This window comes from Triticum urartu, chromosome 4A (assembly GCF_056163025.1).
Source record: "Triticum urartu cultivar PI428250 chromosome 4A, HENAU_Tu73, whole genome shotgun sequence".
Lineage (NCBI taxonomy): Eukaryota > Viridiplantae > Streptophyta > Magnoliopsida > Poales > Poaceae > Triticum > Triticum urartu.
Window position 1 is genome coordinate 599,979,682 of NC_141876.1, and position 14,996 is coordinate 599,994,677.

The window sequence follows — 14,996 nt, forward strand, 5'->3', positions numbered from 1 at the left end:
GGCGTTGCGTCGCCGAGTGGCTATAAGTCACGATGTACTGCTCATGTGTCTAGTGTGGGGTTGACTTTGTGCTCAAGAAAAGGCGTTCGTGCGCTGGAACCACCGCGTCCACTGTGTCCTTCTTCTTCCTCCGTTCTTCTTCTTCCTTGTGTTATTTGAGTGCAGCTGAGAGAGGAGAGAGTGCTACGGTGAGGAGGAGAGATAGGGCTAGACACCAACAGTTGGTATACAGAGCTTCGGTTAGGGCGATCACCGGCGACCATGGTGCTGGTCCCTCACGGCGGTGGCGCGGGCGGATCGGCGTCAATGGCGATGCCGATGCTCACGGTGGACAACTACACCGTCTGGGCGATCAAGGCGCAGGCCATCTTCGACGTGCACACCGTGTGGGAAGCGGTGGCGCTGGGCGATGCGGCGGTGAACGCGCGGAAGGACAAGACGGCGCGCGCGTTGCTGCTCGGAGCGCTGCTGGAGGACATGTTGCTGCAGGTGTCGATGAAGCTCACCGCCAGGGAGGTATGGGACTCCCTGAAGGTGAGGTTCGTCGGCGCCGATCGGGTCCGCGCGGCGAGGCTGGCAACGCTGCGCGGCGAATTCGACCGCATGAAGATGACGGACGGCGAGGAGCTCGACGTGTACGGCGGGAGGCTCGCGGCGAGGTATGCCAACCTCGGGGAGACGCTGGGCGACGCGGCGCTCGTCAAGAAGCTGCTGGATACAGTGCCGGATGGGTTCTTCCTCGTCGTCGCCGGCATCGAGCAGTTCCACGACGTGACGACGATGGCGTTCGACGAAGTGCTCGGGCGGCTGCGCGCGTTCGACGAGCGGGTTCGGCGCCATGGACAAGACGGCGGCGAGCGTGGCGGCGATCAGCTGCTGCTGACCATGGCGCAGTGGCGGGCGCCGGAGCGGCAGCAGGGAGGAGCGCGCAACGACGACGACGGGCGAAGCGTGACGTCGGGCAACGGCGGCAACCGACGCGGGCACTGCTACAAGTGCGGCGGGCGCAGGCACTTCAAGAGCGAGTGCCTCCAGTTGCGGAGGGAGCCGGCGGCGGAGCGCGCGCTGCTGGCGGACGTCGGCGTCGAGAACGCCGGACTCCTCTAAGCCGCGGCTTAGGGGTGAGTGTTGAGAATAAGCCGCGACAGGACGCGTCCAGAGCGTGTGCGTGCGCGAGTTGGGTGTGTCGAGTCATAGTCTAGGTATAGTCTGACCATTGTATGGGGATGGTCCGACTTGTGTATAGTCTGACCATAGTCCGGGTGTAGTCTGACTTGTGTATGAGGTGTGTGTGTGTGTGCGTGAGTTAGTAGTGCAGAGGTAGCGGGGTGGCTGTGGCGTTCGGTTGGAGCTCGCGCCACGTGGAGCGCGTACGTGCGCATCCTGTGCGTGGGTCGGAGTATACTGAGCATGGCGAATGCAGCGCGGGAGCGAGACGTGAAGACCGAGTCGCATGGTGGAGTTGGTGGATCCATGCGCGAGGGCAAAGACTCGAACAGGAGAGCGCATACGTGCGCGTCGAGCTAGCTCGAGTTCGTTTCGTCGGCATTGCATCGTCGAGTGGCTATAAGTCACGATGTACTGCTCATGTGTCTAGTGTGGGGTTGACTTTGTGCTCAAGAAAAGGCGTTCGTGAGCTGGAACCACCGCGTCCACTGTGTCCTTCTTCTTCCTCCGGTCTTCTTCTTCCTTGTGTCATTTGAGTGCAGCTGAGAGAGGAGAGAGTGCTACGGTGAGGAGGAGAGATAGGGCTAGACACCAACACAATAAACTTTTAGGATGCTGATAACTGCCACACGTATGGGCGTTAAGGAATCTGCCCACACGTTCTGTGTGGTGCCTAAGAGGACCAGCCCACACATCTGTGTGTGGGCAAAACAATTAGTGCCCACACATGCCTCTTTTTTCCCCTCCCGGTCCCTCTTACACGCGTGCGTGTGGGCGAAATAGATAACACCCACACGCGCGGTACGTCAGGCCTCGTATCTCGTGGTCCCGCACGCCCCACGTAACACGCGCACCCCGTAGTTGCCATGGGCCGGACCCTCGTCCATGTTCGTTTAAGTGCAGTTGCCATGTCGCTGAACTACGGTTGCCATGTCGGACAACTACAGTTGCCATGTTTGCTCAACTGCAATTGCCATCTCAGATCAAAAGTTCCAGATTGCCATTTTTTGGACAACTACAGTTGTTGCCATGTGTGGTCTGGTCTACTGCAGTTGCCATGATTTCAAAACTTTAGGAGTTGCCACCTACTAACACTAGGCAGTTCAGCAGTTGCCATGTAGCGCTACAAAAAAGGCATGGCAAAAACATGTTCGGGTAAAAGAGAGAGTTGCCATGTGCTCACAAGCACGCTAGGGCAGTTGTCATTTAAAAAGAAAGAGTTGTGATCTGCTTACGTGCACACTAGGGCAGTTTGCCATGTACCATGCAAAACATATGGCAACTGACATGTTCGGGTAAAAAAAGAGAGAGTTGCCATCTGCTTGCAATCATACTAGGGCGGTTGCCATGTACACTGCAAAACATACTAGGGCAGTTGCCATATACACTAACATATGGCAACTGACATGTTCGGGTAAAAAATAGAGAGAGTTGCCATCTGCTTGCAATCATACTAGGGCGGTTGCCATGTACACTGCAAAACATACTAGGGCAGTTGCCATATGTTACCACATGTTCGGGTAAAAAATAGAGAGTTGCCATCTGCTTGCAATCATACTAGGGCCGTTGCCATGTACACTGCAAAACGCATGGCAACTGGCAGCTTGGGTGTGGGAGAAGAGGCGGGTGTGTGGGTGAGATGGTAAACGCCCACACATCAGCCCTTGTGCGTGACTGAAAACTGATGTGTGGGCGAACTGCTAAACGCCTACACACCGACCCCTCCATGTGGTAAAACGGATGTGTGGGCGACCTCTCTTACACACCACACATACGAGTTGTCCTACATGACATACAAAATTAGTTAATTCATGCCAAGATTCATGCAAAAGTTATTGAACGATAATGAAGGCGTGTGGACAAGTTAGTTAACGTCCACACGTGTGGGCGTTAACATTTTCGAGCTTTTATGCTAAGAACGATGAGCGGGTCAGGGTTGTGAGCGGTGGCAATGAAGTCCGGGTGGTAGAGCAGGGACCGTCATGACCTGCAGATGGCACGGAAACGGCAGAGCGTGTCCGCGGTGAGGCGCAGCAGGATGTCGTAGAGAAGATCCAGGGGCAAGACGCCATCGTTGCTGGTGGCGACGGCCGCAGGATGATGAGGAGCGCTGGATCGCCGACGCTTCGGTGGATGGAGCGTCATCGCCAGAGCCCACAGATTGGTTCGGCGTGACGGTGCAAATAGGAAGATACTATCGTGCTAGTTGTGGACTCCATCTAACTCCGAATACCAACACCCAATTACAGCTGTACCCTTCATGTAAAAACTGCCATTTCAATTAGTAAGGGCAGAATCAGACTTTTTAAAAATTTAGGATCCCGATAACGTCCCACATGTGGGCGTTAAAGCGTCTGGCCACATATTTCGTGTGGTATTTAAAAGAATCAGTCCGCACGTCTATATGTAGACAAAACAAGTAATACCCACACGCTGAGTATGTTGCCTCACGGTCCCTTTCACACGCCTATGTGTGAGCAAAATAGATAACCGTACATCCGTACGTCCGGCCTCCTACCTCACCGCCCCGCACGCCCCGCTGACAGTCATCACGCGTCCCCGCAGTTGCTATGGTCCGGACCCTTTTCCATGTTCGTTTAACTGCAGTTGCCATGTTGTTGAACTATAGTTGCCATGTCTGACAACAACAGTTGTCATGGTTGCTTAACTGCAGTTGCAATCTCAGGTCAAGTGCCAGATACCATTTTTGGACAACTACATCTGTTGCCATGTATGGTCTGGTCTACTACAGTTGCCATGATTTGAAAACTTTAGAAGTTGCCACCTACTAACACTAGGCAGTTGCCATATAGCACTACAAAAAAGACATGGCAAAATAATATGTTCGGGTAAAGAGAGAGTTGCCATCTGCTTACAAGCACACTAGGACAGTTGCCATGTACCCTGCAAAACACATGGCAACTGACAGCTTTGCGTGTGGGAGAGGAGACGGGCGTGTGGGCGAACTGCTAAACGTCCACACACTAGCCCCTCTGCGTGGTGAAACGGACATATGGACGACCGGATAAATGCCCACACCAGCCCAGTCCTACGTGGCATAAAAAATATGACAAAACATGCCAAGATTATATGATAAAACATGCCAAGATTCGTGCAAACACAAACGGGCATTGATCCATGCGTGTGGGTGAGATGCAAACGTCCACACGTGTGGGCGTTATCTTTTCCCAAATTTTACGATTGATATCGTTTAAAGCATATTTTTGTGGAAGTAATTTCTATCAATCAACCAGACCTTCACCGTGGTTCATCAAAATGTCTAGGCTGAACCTTTCCAGACTGCAGTTTTAGGTTCAGTACGACCATAAGATGCCATTGCATCACTAGCCTGGCTTTGGGTTTGTTTGGTATGAGTAATATGAATTACCCGATTGTCATGCATAAGGGCATGAATATCTCTCTCAGAAAAAAGGCATATCTAGATATACCATCTGCTCTGTGAGGTTCCAAGCCATCCGATTCCAAAATTATCCCAGATGGCGCGTACAGCCTCCGGTGCCTGCTCGCGGTGCCTATAGAAGGCTGTTGTAATTCAGCAAGCCATCCTTTGAGATGGCTTTATAAGTTGCCAAAAAAATAGGTAACAAAACATATTAGCCGTGAGAAAAAAATCTCTACAAGAAAATGAAAGCTGTCATAAAAAAGCTACGAGAAAATATCTCTACAGAACCAAGAAACCCTCGAAATTGGCTTTGGGCCGCTTTATAAATAAAACAACCATACAACATGTTCAAGTGCACCGAAGCAACATAGAAGGCTGGGGCAACCGCATAAACACGTCCAAATAAAGCATAAAAAAAGAAAAAAAAAAGGCTAATTCCATCATAAGTCCTAGCTGCTCACGGTCACACCGTCTAGACAGCGGGTTCAATTGCTGCAAGAAAGCAAGAAGTTTGAAGAATGAGTCAGAGGCCCGCCTGAGGAAGACCCTCTCGATAAGCACTTTATTACGCATCGTCCAAAGTGTCAAAGTCAGTGCCACAAACAAAAGCAAGAATAGGCGTCATCACCGCCCGATCTGGTTGGCTCAGATCTCTACGAACCCGGCTAGGTCTAAGGCCTCCGATTTAGGACCTAGAGCCTCACGCACAAACCTCAATAGCACTCGGGCCGCCGTGCGGGAGAAGAGGATGCGCGATCCCGTCTCACGAACATCACAGAGGGGAACAAGGCCGTGTCACTTAAGCACCTCTGTCGCAGATGGGAACCGATCCCACAACAATTGCCACACAAAAAATCCCAACTTCAGGGGCAGCGGCTCTTTTCAATGCGGGCCCAGCCTACGGCACATAGCAATGGTATGCCTGCCAAGCCAACAGAGAGCTCACCCGAGGGTGAGAGACTCCAAAAAAAATGGTGTCCGGATAATCCGTTATCACCCATGGGAGGGGAGCCCGCAACCTAGCCCACTCTATTATCTCTACTTGCCGAGATGACCGTCGGAACAAGATGTTCCTCTGGGCAGCTGCCGAGACGAACACCATCGAATCCACATATGGCAAACAGGTTAGGAAATCCTGAACTTCCAAAACCAAGAAACTCAAGGTAAAAAAACAGAAACATAGAGCAGAAATTCAACACACTTTCAGTTAGTGGCTGAAAATACCAGACAACAGACATGAAACCGTCCAACTTCATGGTACCGCACATTAGTTGATACTGAATCCCACGTTTTTCGCAAGAAAATGCGCAAACAAATTGACAGGTTGCCCCGCACGTCCAGGACTATAAAGCTTGGCAAATTCCTCAAGAGATGGTGTAGCCAGATAAGCTTGGAGTAGCAGATAAACTACGCTGAACTTCTCAACTCAACATCTTTAAACGTTAAGGGGAAGCCAGCATAGAAACAACTGGTCTTGTGCAGGTCTCTTCTGATCAACCGGCGGTTCACGAAACCGTTTTGGCACGAGATATCTTCAAGGTTTTCAACGCCTGCCTGCATGATCAAATTAGCAATCGATGAATATGCTCTTTCAGATTCAATCTTGAGATAAAAACAGTTATACTCCATCTGAACACAAATATAAGTTGCCAAGACAGTCTGCAAGGTGAAATTTGAACCAGCAATTTATCCAAAAAATATATATTTTTATAGTTGCATATTATGAAAAAGATTTTTTACGGTACATCATACTTACCTTTCATGATAAGATTTAGTAGTACCAACCCTATGCTGTAAATCCGTCTGCATTTTTAACTATTCATGGTCAAAGTTAAAAAAGCTTAACTTTGGACAGGCCTAATACGACTTATATTTGTGACGGGAGTATCAAACAAGTTAGTGCATTGAGCTTAATTTTATGCACAATATACTAACTGTATGCATGCTTCAGAATGACACTATATGATCTATCATGGCACGGTTAATGGAATCCAGAGAGAGGTTTGAAATTACACTAAAGAGTTCCAACACATACAAAGACAGAGACAGGGATAAGTATGGTACCGTAATGCATCCTCAATCTCAACATTTGTTGGGTCCAACTTTAGACCATCAGAAAATGAATCACATGCCTTTTCATAATTCTGAAGACAGACGGATTGCAATGTCATCAGGGAAAAAAAAGGATTTGCCACAACATAAGGAGTAGCTGTAAATTGCGAAGTTTTATTTCACCTTCAATAACATTTGGGCAGCCCCTTGCCTGTAACAGGCCTTTGGCCAATCAGGCCGCATCATCCTGCAGAATTTGGCTGACTCCAAGGCCTCGTCTCCTTCACCCAACTTAATCAAGCAAAGACTGGTATTTGAATGCAAGGTTGCATCTGCAGGATCAAGCTTGGTTGCCTATAATAAGAAATCACACGGGCAATTGTCACTTTGCTAAAGCTGCCACTCACGTACATGATTGAACTTTTTACTCATGTCTGTACATAAGAAATCGTTGGGAAGTTGTAGTTGTATCACCAGAATTAGGTGGTATATTGTAGTTGTAGTTGTATCACGAGAATTAGCCTCTTACAGAAACGTAGGGAAAGGCTGCGTACAATACACCCAAAGTGGTCGGACCCTTTCCCGGACCCTGCGCAAGCGGGAGCTACATGCACCGGGCTGCCCTTTTTTTATTGGAGGGGGCTATTGGAGTGGAGACTCAAAATTACATTCAGATTATAGCGTTTTCCCTCTATTTGAAGTTCTGATTTCTCCCCTAATCCGATCTAATAGAATAATAAGTGATGATACTTGCTGGCGGTTTATGACAGAAGTGATGTCCCCGTGGGTAGAGAGGACAACATCACTTGATGTAGGCTTGTTACACAACATGACGACACCAATAGTTCTGTGTTTGGTGGGGCTCTGGCTCTATTATCGAAGGAGGCAGGACAAGGCACCAAGCTAACAAGGTGCAGGGAGCAAGAAGATATGGCTGGAGCAGAAAGCAGATATGATAATATCTCACTTTGATTCATATTTACTTGGTTGGATTAGTCACCAGCAATGTGTTACTATGCCATTCTCCTCTCGTCCCTGCCTTGTCAAAACCTTTCACAAGTAGTGCACCACGCTCCTTGATCCCGTTGGTCGACCCCATCAACCGAGGAACTTGGTGACTGTGGGTTGGATTAAATTCTGTTACTAGGTTTTCTCACCGTATTAAAGAGATTAAGGCTAACTTGGATTTAGCAATAACAGTTGCCAAGGTCCTGCAACATGCCCTCACTCACGGCTAATACCTTTGCACCAATACCAAGACTGTAACACTTCCCTTTACAGCCTATGCGCAGATTCACATTATTGAATTGAAAAAGTGTGAATGCACCAGAGAAATGAAAAAAAATCGTGTTATACTTTTATTTAGATTCATAACCGAGATTCAAAATACTGCAAAGCATTAAACTAGCTAATAAACCACAAGATAGATTAGGAGATCTTAATTTTCTCTCACTGATCAATTTGAAGTTGGATAGAAGAGGAAATGCATGACATACCATGGTGTAGAAATTTATTGCAGAAACATAATCTTTTCTCTTGTACGCCTTGCTTCCTTCAGACTTCAGATAAGCTGGCCCCATTTTGAATAATGGGTCGTCCTGGAACATTCAAACTCAGAAGAGGGTAATATGCAAACTGAGATCACCCACTTGAACTAAGACCACCCACAAGAAAATTATCAGCAAGACTGCTTTGTGCATATGACAATTCAACATTTCCAGACTAGTCATTATACGTATAAGAACGTGGGAAAGGAAAACACATGAATCCTTCAATTTATAGCAAGACAAACATTTGACTTCACATCCCGTTCTCCTTCGGCAAAGTATTATCCATAATGCGATCAATATACCAATGATTGATTTGGCCCCAGAGAGAAAAATAAATAAATGACTTGGAAGTGTCAATGGGGTTAACATGTTATATAGCATAGGCTTCAGGACACCCCCTTATCTAGCCACTCATTTTTGCATCGTGATTCATGCAACTACTTTTGTCTTTTTTGTTTCTCCCATATGGAACAACATATGAACTTCAAACTTCACAGCAGAACAAAACATTCTAACTAGAATGTGGGAAAAAACTTTTGGATTTTTTCGTGCATCACAAATACTAAAAAATACCATGTTTTTAATTTAAAAAAAATCTCATTTCGTATAGTTTTTTGGACCCAAAAATTTGAAAGTTTTTTCCCACATTCAAGTTAGGATGTTTTAGTGTCTTGCAAAGTTTGAAGTTCATATGTTGTTTTATTTGGAAGAAACAAAAAAGAGAAATTTTGGTGTAGTAAGTTAGTTGTCTAGTACGGATCTCAAAGCAATCTTTGAGGGTAAGGATAGAGGGTGTCCAGAAGCCCGAGCTTTAAAAATCCACGTCCGTGTCAATGGGATGAAACCCTTTCAAACAGGTAAATATTAAACTTGAAGATTAAATGATATAAGTACAACTTTTTCAAAGAGAAAGCTTGTATTTATTCATTTATATGCCCTAAATTAGTCACCATATACATATAATACCCTAAATACAACCGACTAGGCCGCTAGGCGAAGGCCAACTACTTCGGCTATGCCTAGCACTATTTTGAAACTTGTGATAATCCGGTCATCCAACATGTGTTTTAACTTTCATACACTTGCCTCAAATTAGGTGATGCATTGAAGATTCTAAAGAACAAAAAATACTCTAGTAAAAGTATCAAGACATGATGATAATCTTAAATATGCCAATGATCCTCATATGCATACCTCAACCTTTGGCAATGATTTGGCATAAGCAAGTATCCCATCAATACTCCAATCACGCACATATGGAATACGAGATGTTACTGGAAAAAGGATCTCAACATCTTTTCGCCTATTGTGATGTGCAGCAATCTCTATAGGCAGTTGACCTCCCTGTTAAGAATATACCAAAGACACATTTTATCTGAGGGAAAGGGAGACTAACAGAAGTACAAACATATATAGTATAATCACTACCAAATTCTGCCTCATTGAATCTAGTCGTTATACATCATAGTTCAAATAGATGAGAAGGACCCCCTCAATATTTTCTGCTTTAAGCAGTCCATCACACAAAACATCTGAAGAAAATCAAACATTTCAGAACTTTGTGTCTGTAACATTGACACCTCGATTGCCTATATACAGTCACGAAATTATAGGGCAATTTCACATTTCACTGCACTGAATTCAATGAATCATAAATGCACAATAATTTCTTCAAACTTCAAGAGAACTTCTTATGATCACCAGTAATACTGGCGGAGGACCCCGGTGGGCGAGGGGTGGCAGCCGCCATACCTTGATGCGGTGCAAAAGAAAATGTATACCTACGCATAACGTGCTATCGGCTGGCTGGCTACACTCGTTGCCTCGTTGACTTGTAGTATCACTAGGAAAGTCACTGTTTACTGGAATGGGCCATGCAGACACATGCCCATGAGGCCTTGAACCACCGATACTGAACCGATCGCCCACACCGCACGAAGCCAGCCCAGCGACCCAAGATGCACTCCGGCGCACGCAACAACCCTAGCAAAACCTTCATGTTTTCGAGGATGTATCTGGTGCACTGAGGTAATTGGTGCTACCGGTGCACCGGTCCTCCATTGCACATTCAAAAATATGCGAAAAAATCCGGAATAAATTAGTGCATTGGAACAACATCAATGTATGTCGTCATAAAAATTCAAATCAAAATTCGAGGCATTGCCCGAGATTAAAAAATGACACATTTGACAGTCAATAGTACATAACAAGTTAGGCTTTAGTTTTGGCCCATTAGCACATTAATGTCAAATTTTTCATTTTTGTATCTCGGGCAATATTTCAAATTTTGATTTGAATTTTGTGACAACATACTTTGATGTTGTATCAATACACGAATTTTTTTTCCAAATTTTTAAAACATTTTTGAATGTGCAACGAGGTCCGGTGCACCGGTAGCACCAATTGCCCCGGTGCACCAGATACGTCCCCGCGGCGTGTCGCCACACCTAGAAATTTTTTCGTCCTCCGCCACTGACCAGTAATGTGAACGTTCATGTAATCAAACTTTAAGAATCTTAATTATAAATATATTTATATACTTAAATTTCAGAAATGAAAATTATTTGAAGATTTTTTCTCAAGAGAACTTTCAAATATTATAACCATATTCTGTTCTATACTTACATTACAATAGAAATTAGTGATCAAAGCTCCATTTTGTAAACCTTCTCAATGTCCAAAACAACAAGTACTTGTAACCACAGGTATATACATTAAAGTTCCTTAGTTCGCAAATTATCTTAGGTACTCCGATGATGAATCAAACAAATCAGCATCACATTTATGAGACAATCTATAAATCGTGATGTTCATAATACAATAGATAAGTGAAATCCATCTCTAATGGAACTCCCGCATATAGACTGAAAGTTGTTGCATGCAGAATGCCATGGCTTGATATCATTATAAACTATGTAAGATTTCAGAAATATTGCAATATATTTTCCACTCGAAGACTCAAGTGACTCCCTAATTTGCGATATCCTGCAGCTGGCTGGGTGCACAAGCATGCACACCTGACCCCTGCTTACGCTACAGCTGGACTTCTGTGATGAACCCAAGGTTTACGAGTCAATGAGTTGACAAGTCGTTCTGAGGTTGAGACTCATAGACTAAGCGTGACTAATCGACACGAATCAATACTGAAGTTTCGACTCATAGACTAGTCGACACTGAAGTCTAGTCGGCCCTAAAGTTGAGACTCATAGACTAGTCTACAGACTAGTCTTGACTAGTCCTTGGACTCATAATGCATGGATGGACCTGTGCTGGTGCCCGCGCCCATGACAAAAGATAACATAATAGTTGTATCAAGGTAATATTTGTATGAAGTAATGTGTAAATTGTTATCAAGATTATGTATTTCAAGCTTCACGGTGACAATCCTTTTGCAAATGCACTAAGATGTAATTATCCGTTGGACACCAAATACCAAATAACATTCGTTAGTTGATCAACAAATTGACCATCTTTCAGAAGTTTAGATACCATCCCTTACTAGCTAAAATTCCTGGTGTGAAGAACATGCACATAGGGCAAAACAAAACATGAGAAAATAAATATTACATCACCGCGAAGATCTGGATCAGCACCAGCCTCAAGTAAGCATTTGTAGAAATCAGTTAAACCTTCATTTGCAGCGACTATTAAGGGGGTCAGCGGACCAACACCGTTCACATGAGCACCTGCCTAATACAGAAGAAGTTACATAAGCGTAATGGAAATAAGTGTGCCATAAAAATGCACAACCTGAGAGAGCTTACAAGTCATTAATTTATAAAACAAATTCAAATTAGGTTAAAGATGGATGTACATTACCTTAATCAGAAGTCTCACACATTTCAGTGAGCGAACACGGAGAGCAGCGATTAGAGGTGTACAATGTATGGACATCGCCTTGTTACACTGTCAAGAAAAAAAAGAAAATTAATAATTCTACACGTTAAAAGTATGCAAGCATGTTCAAAAAAGGAATTTTTTGGTTCGCTGCGAGTTACAAATAAAACTTTCTGTGGAAGTTAAATGGCACTGAAGTGAACCAAAATAGTTAAGTATGGTACAACTTTCGAAAACGTCTCATCTCAGTGCTACATAACAGATTTTGTAATAAGTTGAAGATAACGGACAAGACAACAATGCACACCATGTTTCAACATTTATGAGCATGCTATAAATATAGTAGATCAAACAGTACCAAGCATAGAAAAGGGACATACATCTGCATGCTGGTCCAACAAGGTCTTCACAGCAGCATCCTGATCTTCCATAATAGCAGCATGCAGTGGTGTCATACAGTAAGACAAGGAATTAATATCGGCTCCTTTTGAGAGCAAGACTTCTATCATATCACAAACTCCTGAATTAGGAATACAGAATATTAGGCGTGTAAACAGTAGAATTCTAAGGTTACAGTGGCTAAACTATACCACATCCATCTAATACGAGCAGTCCAGCTAAATTGCTAATTTGTACTGACCATCTAATATTCAATCACGCTTGGATCCACATATATGCCTGAGACGCTCAGTGCAGCACAAAAATATTTGTACTAGTACGGTACGGTAGGTTCAGGGAACCATATTTAACAGTAAAATGAATAGAATTGCTTAATGGTTGATAATGGAGAAAAAATATTCTATTTTTGTTTCGTCGGGGCTAATTAAAAACGCATAGAACTTGGTCAAATGCAAATAGGCATCTTGAACATAATTAATCTGAATACGTACTATTCATCAGTCCTATACGATGGTAACTCTTTAGTTTTATGGTTTCTGCCATAAGATTATCAAATTATTAAAAACATCACTTCCTTTACATACAACACCCTTTTTGACAGAATGTATGTATGAAGACATATTTCGTTATAATGACATTATCCTATTGGTGTAGAGCTTTTGACTCATAGTTCCACAAACATCATATTGTTGCACAAAAGTGAAAATCGTCAGAAATATTCTACGCATTCACTCCACTGATAATGGATATCCGTCTATTTTGCTCAAAAAGAGAACACAATAGCATAAGTACATACATACAACCTAACTATCACAAGGAGCATTTCCTGTCTTATAGTACCTCTGATACTTTTTATCTTCCTTTTAGAAAACGCAGAGTCAAACATTTAAAAGTTTGACCAGTAATATGTTAATAGCTATCAAATTTAGTTATATGGAAATTTTATCACACTAGGTTTCCCTTTATAAATGATTTAAGTATGATTTCGTTGGTACATACTGATACCATGTTAGAAGTAGTAATCAAAATGAAACTTCTAAGACTGCAAAAAGTCATGAAGGGCAAATAAAGAAGAATAAAGATAGTAGTATAGTAAGCTTCATAACCGCTTCCTACCAAAACAGAATGACAAATAATTCTTACAAAAGTTGCGACGGTGAACAAATAGAAAATGACACATATTGCAACGGGGGCGGAGAAGGGGTGGACCTGCTCCAGCTGCCAGATGGAGAGCGGTGGTTCCATATTTACCACGCTTTTCTGGATCAGCACCATGATCAAGGAGATACCTCACAGTATCCACATTCCGACAATGAAGTGCTCAATGAAGAGGTGTAACACCTATTGAAATTACCAGAATATATAAGAGGTTTAAGGAATCATATGTTCTGTCCAAATAAAGAAAAATCCGTCCTACGATTATTCATTTCTGCAATGGAACATGAATCTATCTATCTCCTACTATACATCCGAAAGATTTGCATAAGAATCCACATTTGGATCCTCGCTGGACGTCCATGCAAGCGCCGCGGCCAGATAGAGCCAGCAGCCAGGGGCCCAGGGCTCCTCTATTTGAAACCAAATTAACAGTTGCAGGTGTTTGAACTTAAGATTAATTAGGATTGCAAGTGGGTAAATGGGTTTTTGCCATTTCCCCCAAAATAAAGAGAACAAACTGGCACTGTGATTTATGCAACCAAAATAAAGCGTCCAGGCAGTCTGTTTCATCCTAACGACTGTGCTGCAGGTGAACGTGAACAACCAAGCTCAGTTTCTACAGAAATCGTTCCGGGGGATCTCAAACATAAAAGCGGCCTGGATTTATTTTACACAAAACAGATCACCTTCGTCGTCTGCGTCATTGACCCTCACGTGAAGCTCCTCGACGAGGTACACGCACACCGGCATCCTCCCGTGGCGGGCGGCGACGTGCAGCGCCCCGCGGCCGCGGTCCCTGACGGCCTCCACCGCTTCCTTGACGCGGCCCTTCCCACCGTCCAGCTCCCTCGCGATGCCTGAGGGGATATATTTTCGCCCAAATCAGACTCGAAAACCAAAAAATCCGCAACTAAGCAGAAAACTACGAGAGAAGGGCATGCGCATCCAAGCGTGCGTACTCTTGAAGAGGCGGAGATCGCCGTTGACCGCCGCATGGAAGAGCCGCCGCTGCGGGCCTGCAGAGGGAGGAGAGGCGTCGGGGTTAGGGGTCTGAGGTGCCGAGGGCTAGGGCCTCGGGGGCGCTTACCGGAGATGAGGGGCGGCGCCATGGCTGGTGAGTGGAGGTTGGTAGGGTTTTGAAGCGGAGGAGTGAGTGACAGAGGCAGCGAGAACGGGAGCGCAGCGGTTTTCGACGCAAGTGGGAAATGGGGAAGGTCGCCGGTCAGGTGGCGTGCCGATCGAAGGGGTGAGGGAAATAAATGGCGTGCGCCCTTTCGGCTAAAAGTTGAGCCAAAGCAAAAAAAAGAGCCAAACAAATTTTAAAATACTACTCTCTCCGTCCAAAAAAATACTTGTCGGAAAATAAATAAAATGGATGCATCTACACTAAAATACGTCTAGATACATCTATTTCTCCGACAAGTATTTCC

At 44.7% G+C, this 14,996-nt stretch overlaps 2 pseudogenes; one reads left to right on the forward strand and one right to left on the reverse strand.

Annotated features, from left to right (window-relative positions):
• Positions 1-261: 261 nt before the first annotated feature.
• On the forward strand, positions 262-1,132 carry LOC147977128 (uncharacterized; annotated as a pseudogene).
• A 4,541-nt stretch (positions 1,133-5,673) lies between these two features.
• On the reverse strand, positions 5,674-14,786 carry LOC147977129 (uncharacterized; annotated as a pseudogene).
• Positions 14,787-14,996: the final 210 nt, after the last annotated feature.